A 12,736-nucleotide genomic window follows, 5' to 3' on the forward strand; every position below is an offset into this window, starting at 1 on the left:
TCATTCCATTGGACTCCGCTTGCTGCTGCAATCCTAGCTGGTGGGATTTTAATCTCTGCTGGGAGAATTGCGTATGCGCCATAGACAAGTGTTAGAGCGTAGATCGGTTGAACCCACCAAGCGTTGGTATGTCAAGTTTGGTTGTCATATTTTAGTGAATCAAAACTCATGTTAAGAGTCGCTTGATTATGTACTAGAGTCAACTTCGTATAGGTTAGCTTGAAAGTATTAGGATAATGAGACATTACAAGTATTGCGAAGACTTGAAGACGTGAAGAAGCAAGGAGCTACAACGACAACAATCATCCTTCCACTTGAGGTTAGTGATACTTGACCCGTTTCATTCCCTAACGTATCTTCCAAGTCGTTCATATTGAAAACAAAACTGCGAAGCATATATGAACTCTAGATAGACATAGTATTAAGGAATACAATACGAGGTTTATTGCTCAACTATTAAACTTTGTAGATAAGACATCGCCATAATCATTTGAATGCTATTGTGATTATGTATGGGTATGAGGTGAGGATTTCATCCTAGGGAACAATTTTTTACATGTGTTCTAAGGAAGTAAGTTCATAAACTTGTTTGTGAATCGAAAAGGAAATCGCCAGGCGTTATTGGTTTTGTTATTCATTGTATATCTTATGAACAACCAATATGTGTGATTGAGTATAACCGTTCACGACTTGTTTGTGTTCTTGGTAGAACTATTCACAAAGGACTGACTTATGTATTGGTATGACTTTTATTAGTGAAACCGATCTTAAGTAATCCCCTGAGATGGTATGATCGGGTTTGTGTTTTGTCTGACAAAATTTGGGAAAGGGGAACCGATCCTAGTAAGAGGTGCAATACATCACACAGGGGAACCGATCCTTGTATGAGGTTCAGCAAAGTTTATATCAATAAGAGGAACCGATACTATGAACATGTGCAACACGTTTTTAGGAAAATGGGAACAGATCCTATGGACATGTGCAACACATATAAGTTAGATACCATATATATGCGGGGAACCGATCCTAGTACCTAATCAACCGAATTTCGGAAAGCTTGTGTGACTATGCACAATACTCATATGGAAGGTAGAACCGAAACTTGTTTTTTAGAACCGTTAAACCCATGATTGTGATTGAATGTTATTTGATCAATCGCATAGTTCTTGAAAGTCAGATGAACCAATTCTAAACTTGTTTGGAAGTGTGGCAAATCGGTTTCAAGGTTGTAAGTGTGAAAGAGAACTTACGAAGTAAGGATGTCGACATACTTTTAACACGTGTTGTGAATGTTTATTTCTTTAATTGTTCAAAGTTATTCCTTAATAGCTAAGGGAAGAGAATCCCTGGATCAAAACATAAATAAGTTAATAATCTTTTAATTAAGGTAGTTAACTTTATTTTTAGGAAAATAAGAATTAGTAATGTGCATTTACTAATTAGAGATTTTCTGAGAGATTTCGATTATTATTTTTGGACAGAGCATTCCAGGAATTATGGAAACCGGATTTGTTCTTTAATGAATATCTTGAGAATATTTTTGGTTTTGGAAATTACTTGGTGTCCAAACTTCCCTGTCTATAAATACTTGAAGTTTGCCTTTCTAGCAAACTAATCCTTCGTAACAACAAACTTCCTCTTTGTTCTGTTGTTACTGGTGTAGTCTCCTATTCGGAGAGGAGAGTAACCTAATTAGGTAAAATCCCTTACGAACACTCAGTTTAAAGTCTTCTTTGGAATTGAGAAGCTCTAGCGTGTACTGATGGTGGGAAACTAGATAATTGCGGTTTATCTTTTGTTTTCATTGATTTGATTGACTAACGGTGGTTGAAATTTGACTCCACCTAGTTTATTTATGCTTGAGAATCTTCTCTTCTGATATAAGATTCACTTAAACTAGTTCAGAGTTTCGACAGGGATCTTTAGACTGTTGTTAGTTCTAAAGACGATCTTGTGATAATCCATTGTTAACCGACTCCGTTCTATGCGTGATTGATCACAAGAGATTCAAGTGATTGTGTGCAGGTTATTATTGAATATATAAGAAGATTTGAAGACAAAGAATATATTGAATATTTCTGATTTGTGGGTTCATAATCTTTGGTGTGCACAATACTTGTTTCGGTAAAAGAGGATCCAATTAATCGTCTGTTTATCCTTGTGATAGATTGGATTGATTAATTGAGTAGATCGACATCAACACAATTCTTTGGATTAATAGTGTTGTTGGCTTAATCTTAAATGATTACTTCGGTAATTGAATGTAAGATAGATCTAAGGACTTGACGAAGGAGTTTATGTTAAGATAAACAGAAGAGCCTTTGTCCAACTCATATCACTTGGTTGAATAAAGTTGATACCAAACAGATTTGTTGTTCCTTTACTGTTTGGAATACGAACCAAAGGAATTGTTCCAAGTACGTGATTTATTCATAGGTCGGAGACGTGGGAATACAGACGGAACTAATTGAATTATAGGTTTAGTTGCTTGGTCTCAACTATGCGAAGTTAGGTGTAATTTTGTTTAGCGGCTTAATACTGAGAGTATTCAATTCTGGACAAGGTCCCGAGGTTTTTCTGTATTTGCGGTTTCCTCGTTAACAAAATCTTGCTGTGTCATTTACTTTATATTTCCGCGTTATAATTGTTTTATTATAATTAAAGTAAATCACACACACATTAATTCTATTTACTTGATAAGTGAATCCTATTGTGTTTGGTTAAGTCCGAACCTTTTTATCAAGTAACATACTTCGTTGTTATATTGTCTCGATCTCGTATCCATAGACGATCACACGATGTGTGAACCGATTAGTTGCATTGTCTCGACTCAGTCCATAGACAATCAATTTCGGAGAAAGGAATTATAGGTAGGAAAAGTTTTAGCTTGAGGTACATTTGGGTACCCTCTCCTTTTCAATTGGTATGAGAGCAGGAAAACACGAAATGATCTAACAATCTGTGTTTGGTGCGATCCAACCTATAAGAATGAACTCGAGTTCTCATGAATCGACTTCAATTTACGTACCTCCAGGATTTGACGGAACAAACTATCTATGGTGGAAATATGCTATAAGATCTTATCTTCAATCACGAGACTTTAATACTTGGCTATTATTCGTCGATGGTTATATTCGTCCAAAGATAGAAAATTCAGAAACTGATTTTAAATGCTTAGTAGAGTTTTCGAACAAAGAAAAGCCTCTTGCAAAGAAGAATTCAAATGGTTTGAATGCTTTAATACATGCTGTAAGCCGTGATCTACAACATCATGTACCAACATGTCAAACTTCGAAAGAAGCTTGGGATAATCTTCAGATCGTATTCGAAAGAAATTCATCAGAGAAAGAAGCTCGACTTCAAACTCCCACTTCCGATTGGTAAAAATTTCGAATGGATGACAACGACACTTTTGAAGAGTTTGATATTAAACTCTCTGACATAATTAATGCTTCTTTCTTGTTAGGAAAGAATATTTCTGAAAAAGATATAGTATGCAAGATTCTCAGATCGTTGCCATCTTGATAGGATTCCAAGAAGCATGCAATCATAGAAGCAAACGATCTTTCAACTCTCTCACGAAGCACACTCTTTGGAAAGTTAAAGATTTTTGATCATGAATCGTAGTCTATTCAAGGTAAAGGAATCGCTTTCAAAGCTGCAAGAATTCCGAAAGCTCCAATGGAGAGGAATAGACAGATGGATGATTCAGATGAACAGATTGCAGAAAATTATGATGATGAAATCGAACAATCATTGTCATTGATTACTAGACAATTTCGAGATCTCTTAAAGAAAAGAAATAAGAGATTCGTTAAGGATACTTATCGATCTTCTCTCCCACATGATCGAGTTCCTATCAAAAAGGATCATGAAGAAGATGATGAATATCAGCCGCAGTGCTTCAAGTGTAAAGGGTTTGGTCATATTGCTAAAGACTGTCCCAATCTTAAGAAATACACTGGAATCAAGGCATTGGCTGTAACTCTAGATAAGACCTCTGATTCATACGATTCTGAAGAAGAGGAAACAACTAATATTTCATTAGTTGTCAATCTTTTTTCTTCCTCCTCCATTAGTGATTTACCCATTTTAATAATGGACATGTCTTCCGATGTTATTAAATCACCAAATGGTAAAGGGAAAAATAAGACAAGATGCAAAAACTCTCTCAAAAAACAGAATTGCTAAGTGATGAGTGCCAAATATTGTATATTTTTATCCCTTTTTGTTGGCATTTTAACTCATCTTTTGTGCATTAATTCTACATTTTATCCCATATTCTGTATTTTCATTGTTTTCAAGAATAAATATTTTTATTAATTAATTTTGCATTTTTAGGTAGTAAATAAAATTCGGATGAGTCGCAGAGCGAAAAGAGCAGAAAAGTAGTGAAAAGCCGGGAGGAATTACGCAAGGAAGCCGCGAAGAATGGTGCGCACAACCTCATTTTCTACACACAAAAGCGCCTCCGTCCTCAGCCATCAGATCATTTGTCAGAAGCATCCGACGGTCCGCTCCTTCATAGATATCAAAATATGATGTCTCTGCCGAGCACCACAGCGCTGAAATTCCAAGCCTTCAGATTAGATGGTAGTTGAATCCAACGGTCGCTACCTTGCTGTTCATCGAAGTTTGATATCTCCGCCTTACACTACAGTACCTAACTCCATCAAGTACCGTTCGTTTCGTTGTATCTCTTCATCCGACGGTCGCTCATCGCCTGCCTCCGCATCGCCGTCAGATCCACCTACCATCTTCCCATCCATCGCTCCTTGTCGCAGATCATCGAACCTCGCTGAACCCGCCTAACACCTAAGTATCGAACACCCTATACCCCTAGCCAAACGCCCCCTAACCCAAAATCACTCGACCTCTTCTCCTCCATACCCTGTTGCAGAGAGCTGCTCTGCAACTCCATCACCTTCACCCCCTCACTCTGCAGAGACACCATGTCCTGCCACCACCAGAACACCATAGCCACCCTACATCAAAGACATCGAAACCCATCCATCCTATTAGCCTATTTCGCTAGTTTCACAAACCCTCTCAAATTTAGGGTTTTGAAATTAGGGAAATAGAGTTATAGGCATGACAGAGATGGAAGAAGAAGCAATAGAAGCATGGGAAGAGCAGGAGGAACAAGAAGAGAGCATGGGTCGTCGACGTGGGTGAAGAATTTTAGGTAAACCCTAACCCTAGTTCTCGGTTTTGGGAATTAGGGTTCGTCATTCCTTTTTGTATAAATTGAGGGCTGGGTATTACTGTTGAGGTGTTCTTGGTTAGCCGAGATACCCCCTAATTGGGTCAATTTCAATTTCAATGTCCTGTTATGTTATGCTCTTTGCAATTCTATTTTTCACTGTTATGTTCATGTTCTTGTTATGTTAATGTTCATGTGATTCATCATGTTAGTTATGTTCTAATTTACTCTACTAGGATGTAGATGAAACCCTGAGTCTCAGCTATGTTATTCATGTGAATTGTATTACTCTTGAATGTTTAAAATTGTTAGGATAGTTTCACTTTCAGTGCATCAATGCTTTACTCTCACATTGTATGTCAGGCATCCAGTGTAGTTAGGATAAAACTGTGTGATAGTGCTGCAGCTCATGCCTTAGAGACTGTGATGAATCCTTTGACTAGGTTGTACTTAAATAGACAATTAGTGCTTTGGGTTGATATTTTAGCTGCAATTGAGACATCCATTGGTGAAACACCTTAGGTAAGTGGTAGAATTGACACATCTCCCTTATCTGTTACAAGGACAAGAGTAGTATGATTAGCTGAATATATATAGAGTGAGTTAGTGGTGGATTTGACATTCCTAGTATCTCTATTCTCAGTGTTAACATCTCGTAATTGCATCTTTATTTTACTGTTGTAATCTCTGCCAACGTCTTTGTCGTATCGACACAAACCCCCCTTTTGGTTACCCTCAATTTGAATCAGTAGTAGTTAAATTGTAGCTTCAATACACACCAAGTCCTTGTGGTTCGACCCTGCTTTGTTCTATACACTAGACCCTGTGCACTTGCAGGTATAGTTTGTGACTCTTTTAGAGAGCCACCAAGTTTTTGGCGCCGCTGCCGGGGACTTGGTTGTGTTGTGTTGAATTTTTTTTCTGGGCTGTTTTTGCATGTTAGTTCATTTGCATCATTGCATACTCTTTTGCATATTGTTTCATTCTAGCATACTCATCATGCATTGCATTCTTGCATTTTAGTGTAACTTGCTGTTTTAGTAGCTGCTGTGTAGTGCAGCTGAATTTCTTAGCTTCTAGCAAGAAATTTACTTCTCTTCCGAAACCAACAGGTGCACTGCCTTGCTGCTTGCTGAAACTCCTGTTGGGATGTTACTGTTAGGCATTGTTGCTGCACTGAACTGGTGCTGTTTCTCTTGCTTGTAGGTGCTGTTGGAGCTGGTGCTAAGAGAAGCTGCCTGACCCTGGTGCAGCTGCTGTTGCTGCTGAATTGCTCCTGTTGCTGAAGCTGTTGCCCCTCCTGAGACTTGCTTGCCAAGAACTGCTGCCTGAAGCCTTCCTGCTAACTGCTGCTGCCCTCTGCTGTGGCCTTGTGAACCTGCAAAGCCTGCTGTTGTGCTGTTGCTGCTGCTGCTGATCTGCTCCTGCTGCTAGGCCTGACTGGGCTGTAAGCTGCTGCAGCTGATGAAAGACCAAAGCCCAACTGGGCCTTGAGTGTTGAAGCCAAAGCTTAGGATGATCCAAAGCCCAACTGGGCTTTTGCAACCAAACTGAGCAGCTGGGCTGTGCTTAAGCAAGTAAGCCTAAACCCATTAAGAGAACCCAACCTGTGGGCTTCCATTTTTAATTTGTGGGCTTGTAATAATTTTTTCCATTTTTCTGTTGGGCCTGTAATCTTAATTACTTGTGGGCTTGTTTGTTTAATTGCTTGTGGGCTTGTGATGTTAGACTGATTTGGGCCTGTAGTTTTAAATTAGAAAAACTGAACTTTGAAAGCCCAACTGGGCCTCCGACCAAACAAGCAACAGTTAGGCTATTTCAAAAGCTACATTGGGCTTCAGTTTGCATACACATTGTGGGCTTAGTTCACCTTCCCTTGGCAACACAATTTCTCCCACCAATGTGGGCTTGCTCCCAACATTAAAAACCAAATTCTTCCCAAAAATCCAAACCCATTAAAAACCAAATTCTGAGCTTTGTACATTCTTTACTTAGCTTTTGAGCCAATCATGTATAGATCTTTTTCTACAGTTGGGGAATACAACAAATCCCTTAGAGAACTTGCGTGTGGACAAACTTCACGTTATGCACCTCCCATAGACCATGATGTCAATAGTCATAGGAATTATTATGGACATTTTCAAAGTCCCGAGCCTCAATACATGAACCCTAATGACTATTCGCACATGCATCGTTTGCCACAACGTGAAAATGAACATTTTGCTAGTGCCTCACTCACACAATCATCACTGATCGATCAATTAGAAGCTCGAATCACAGCTTTAGAAATGCAATCACATGAGGAATCTGTCACATCTAATTTTCTTAGGCAACCTAAAATCTATGCATGTCCTGCATGTGGTAGTTTAGACCACCCTGTTGAGAATTGTCATATTTTGCATAATTTTAGGCAATCTAGAGAAAATCCAAGGTATGAAATGCCCATAAATTGTGAGAATGGTAGTCATTGGGACCGTAATCAATCCTTTGAGGGTTGCGATCAATCATTTATAGACCCTAATGACCATGCATACATGTACCATTCACCACAATTTGAACATGAAGAATTTTGTACTCCCATGAATTTAGACTCCACCACAGAAGCTTTAAGACTTAGTGAGCAAAACTTCGATAGATCTACATCACGAATTCAGGCATATTTAGATCAGATTTTGCTTCACCTACAAAAGGAGGAAATTCATGAGGAAATGTATGTTGTCCCTAATGAAGTGTCTAGTCCCATTCATGTAAATGATGTTGAATATGAACCTAATTTAGAGGAACATGAATCGACTAACGACACCACCACTTTTAATGAGGACCAATATGCATGCTACCATGATGATGATTATGATGATTATAATGATGTGTTAGAAGAACATGAAAATATTGTGGAACCTGTTGGTTCAATAACATATGGCTTCTCGCCCTCGACCTTCATGAATGTTGTTTTTTCTAATACTCATTGTAATTCATATGATTTTGATATTGACATGGGATTCGTACAATTATTCTGTGAAGATGAGCATGACATAGGAATAGTTGAATCTTCTGTAGACACTAATATGCATGAAAATATATTTGATGTGTCTGATTCTCTACCTAGGTCACATTGTGATATTTCTCCTGATTTGCCAATGCATAAGAATAAATTTGTTGATGATGTTGATGATTCTGAGTGTGAACTTGCTAATTTGATTGATGATTGTGAGCATGATGTGACATGTGTAGATGATTTAGGAGATTTTGATTTGATTAATAATGATGTGCCTATCGTCCTACATAAGTCACAATCTGATGGCCTTCCACCCAACCTAGATTTGGTTTGTACCCATATTGACAAACCGACTTTTCTGAGAGTCCCCAACCTAGGTTTGGAACTGTGTGCTTCCCAAGTCCTCTTGGACTATTTTGCTTCTAAGTATAATACATTTGAGGAACCACAGTTGGAAATTGCATGTTTGCCCGTCCATAGCACAGTTCACTTTGAGTTAGATCTTGTGCATGATGAACCCCCAAAACTGCGCGATTTTGTTTTCAAAATTGTATCTTCTGTAAAATCCAGGTTTGGGGGTAGCTCATTTGGTTTCACAGCTTCACGTGCTTTTCTTTCATGTGTGAAGTTGTTGAAACCGCTACACTTTGTCTTTTGGGTTGATCCTCAACTCTTTAGACTTTTGGTGTATGGTGAATTTTTTGTATATAATCCAGTAGATAAATTTTAAAACTTTTTGGTTTCTTTTGTATATATTTTTGCTAATCCAATATAATCTAAGTTGAAAATGTTGGATTCTAGCCGGTGAATAATGGAGTTCGGTTCGTGTTTTCGACGAATCGGGTATTCTCTCTCCTTTTACTCTACTCAGCATGTCCCTTTCCATATGTTGCATTTTAATTCTTTCCATATTTTGAAACATTGAGGACAATGTTTAGTTTAGGTTTGGGGGTATAGAGTAGATGCCATGATAATATGCCATAATTGAAAACAAAACTTCTTCTTTTTGAAAAAATTGAAAAATTCCAAAAAAATTAAAAAATCAAAATTCAAAAAAATTAAAAAATGAAAAAAATCAAAAAAATGGAGCTCATTTACCTTGAAATGCTGACTCTTGTGCAAATATGTATTTTTATTAGGAGTCTTAGTCTAGATATTTAGGCACCCTGATTCTAGCACAATTCACATAGTGATAAGAAATTTGCACGCGCACGATCTACCAATACATGTATGGCCTCGATCTTCAAGGTGTTGGATAGGAAGTTACGATTGCCAATCACTTTAGAATACTGAACGAAACTGGACTAGCTTGTTCTTTGGTTGGTTGGGATAGAAGGTGGAGGTTACATTAAGAAAGACAACCATCGAATTTAACTGGGTGCATCAAAAAGGGCTACCTCTTGCAAAGTGTCATGTAATCTTTTGTTTCCTTTTGTATTTGTATCAAAAGTGTTTTCTCAGTTCAAAAAAAAAAAAAAAAAAAAAAAAAAAAAAAAAAGTCGATGTATATTCAAAAAAAAAAAAAAAAAAAAAAAAAAAAATCAGAAAAATACAAAAAAAAAAAAAAAATCAAGTATTTATCAATTCCATCATCTCTTGTTCCAAAAATAAAAAGAGAATTGTCAATGTAAATAAGAGTCATGTAAATAGTCATCTTTTGTTGTTTCGTTGTAATAAGCAAGGAGGGTGTATGCCATTGATGTACAACGCGAGTAATTGTGAAATACCTCCAACTCATTCACAATTCTCGTAAAGTCCGGACAGCTAGCTAGATTTCGACCTCAGTTCTTAGCCTGAGAAACTATCTCTTGGTGATTAGTAGTAATAACTTCAGATCTTTCTTTACACATGTGTAGATACACTTTACACTCTTATCACATGTCTTTTTTTGTTATCAGTGCTAGGATTGTGCCTTCGATAGCTAGATTGACATCTCCATTTTGCTGTGAGCTTAAACTGTTTTGCACATGTCACGTTTGATGGAATCTGAGCTTATATTTTGTCCTTAGGTTTTGTAGGCACACCTCTGGTAAACCTTCACGAGACTTCAACTCGTCCACTAGGGACACTTAGTGGTTTAAAAGGCTTAGTGCATACGCTAAATGCATTCGAGAGACCAGCGACAGTGGTATAGTTAGGATTTCCTTAGTTTTGTTTTACTTGAGGACAAGTAAAATTCAGGTTTGGGGGTATTTGATGAGTGCCAAATATTGTATATTTTTATCCCTTTTTGTTGGCATTTTAACTCATCTTTTGTGCATTAATTCTACATTTTATCCCATATTCTGTATTTTCATTGTTTTCAAGAATAAATATTTTTATTAATTAATTTTGCATTTTTAGGTAGTAAATAAAATTCGGATGAGTCGCAGAGCGAAAAGAGCAGAAAAGTAGTGAAAAGCCGGGAGGAATTACGCAAGGAAGCCGCGAAGAATGGTGCGCACAACCTCATTTTCTACACACAAAAGCGCCTCCGTCCTCAGCCATCAGATCATTTGTCAGAAGCATCCGACGGTCGCTCCTTCATAGATCATCAAAATATGATGTCTCTGCCGAGCACCACAGCGCTGAAATTCCAAGCCTTCAGATTAGATGGTAGTTGAATCCAACGGTCGCTACCTTGCTGTTCATCGAAGTTTGATATCTCCGCCTTACACTACAGTACCTAACTCCATCAAGTACCGTTCGTTTCGTTGTATCTCTTCATCCGACGGTCGCTCATCGCCTGCCTCCGCATCGCCGTCAGATCCACCTACCATCTTCCCATCCATCGCTCCTTGTCGCAGATCATCGAACCTCGCTGAACCCGCCTAACACCTAAGTATCGAACACCCTATACCCCTAGCCAAACGCCCCCTAACCCAAAATCACTCGACCTCTTCTCCTCCATACCCTGTTGCAGAGAGCTGCTCTGCAACTCCATCACCTTCACCCCCCTCACCTCTGCAGAGACACCATGTCCTGCCACCACCAGAACACCATAGCCACCCTACATCAAAGACATCGAAACCCATCCATCCTATTAGCCTATTTCGCTAGTTTCACAAACCCTCTCAAATTTAGGGTTTTGAAATTAGGGAAATAGAGTTATAGGCATGACAGAGATGGAAGAAGAAGCAATAGAAGCATGGGAAGAGCAGGAGGAACAAGAAGAGAGCATGGGTCGTCGACGTGGGTGAAGAATTTTAGGTAAACCCTAACCCTAGTTTTCTCGGTTTTGGGAATTAGGGTTCGTCATTCCTTTTTTGTATAAATTGAGGGCTGGGTATTACTGTTGAGGTGTTCTTGGTTAGCCGAGATACCCCCTAATTGGGTCAATTTCAATTTCAATGTCCTGTTATGTTATGCTCTTTGCAATTCTATTTTTCACTGTTATGTTCATGTTCTTGTTATGTTAATGTTCATGTGATTCATCATGTTAGTTATGTTCTAATTTACTCTACTAGGATGTAGATGAAACCCTGAGTCTCAGCTATGTTATTCATGTGAATTGTATTACTCTTGAATGTTTAAAATTGTTAGGATAGTTTCACTTTCAGTGCATCAATGCTTTACTCTCACATTGTATGTCAGGCATCCAGTGTAGTTAGGATAAAACTGTGTTGATAGTGCTGCAGCTCATGCCTTAGAGACTGTGATGAATCCTTTGACTAGTTGTACTTAAATAGACAATTAGTGCTTTGGGTTGATATTTTAGCTGCAATTGAGACATCCATTGGTGAAACACCTTAGGTAAGTGGTAGAATTGACACATCTCCCTTATCTGTTACAAGGACAAGAGTAGTATGATTAGCTGAATATATATAGAGTGAGTTAGTGGTGGATTTGACATTCCTAGTATCTCTATTCTCAGTGTTAACATCTCTGTAATTGCATCTTTATTTTACTGTTGTAATCTCTGCCAACGTCTTTGTCGTATCGACACAAACCCCCCCTTTTGGTTACCCTCAATTTGAATCAGTAGTAGTTAAATTGTAGCTTCAATACACACCCAAGTCCTTGTGGTTCGACCCTGCTTGCCCTGTTCTATACACTAGACCCTGTGCACTTGCAGGTATAGTTTGTGACTCTTTTAGAGAGCCACCACTAAGAGTTGCATATGCAATTCCAGTCAATCCCAAGATACTTCGTTAGTTCAAGGTAACAAAAGGAGATCTTTTCATACTATACTAGATCAAGAACACCCTGGTTGTTGAAAATTCCATAATGAGAGAAAATCTCATACTAATGCCACTTGAAAGGTATTAGAATTCTTTCCTCACCACGTGTGCCAAATCTTTGAGTGAGGAAGAAGAAAAATCAAGGAACCTTGTGTAGATTATGGAAATAATATCTAGTATTTCAAGATATTTGATATATTCGTATTTTTAGGAATATTATATTTTCGGTAGTATGAAAATTATAAAAAGATATTTCCTATAATTTGGTCATTCCTTGTCCGAACTATGGGTCTGGATCAAATGGTTTCTCTGGAGAAGATGCTAGGTCAGAAAGATCATCTTAAAACTAAGTCTGGATCGTCCCTTGATATTAAGATT

The sequence above is a fragment of the Papaver somniferum genome, chromosome 4, assembly GCF_003573695.1.
Source record: "Papaver somniferum cultivar HN1 chromosome 4, ASM357369v1, whole genome shotgun sequence".
NCBI lineage: Eukaryota > Viridiplantae > Streptophyta > Magnoliopsida > Ranunculales > Papaveraceae > Papaver > Papaver somniferum.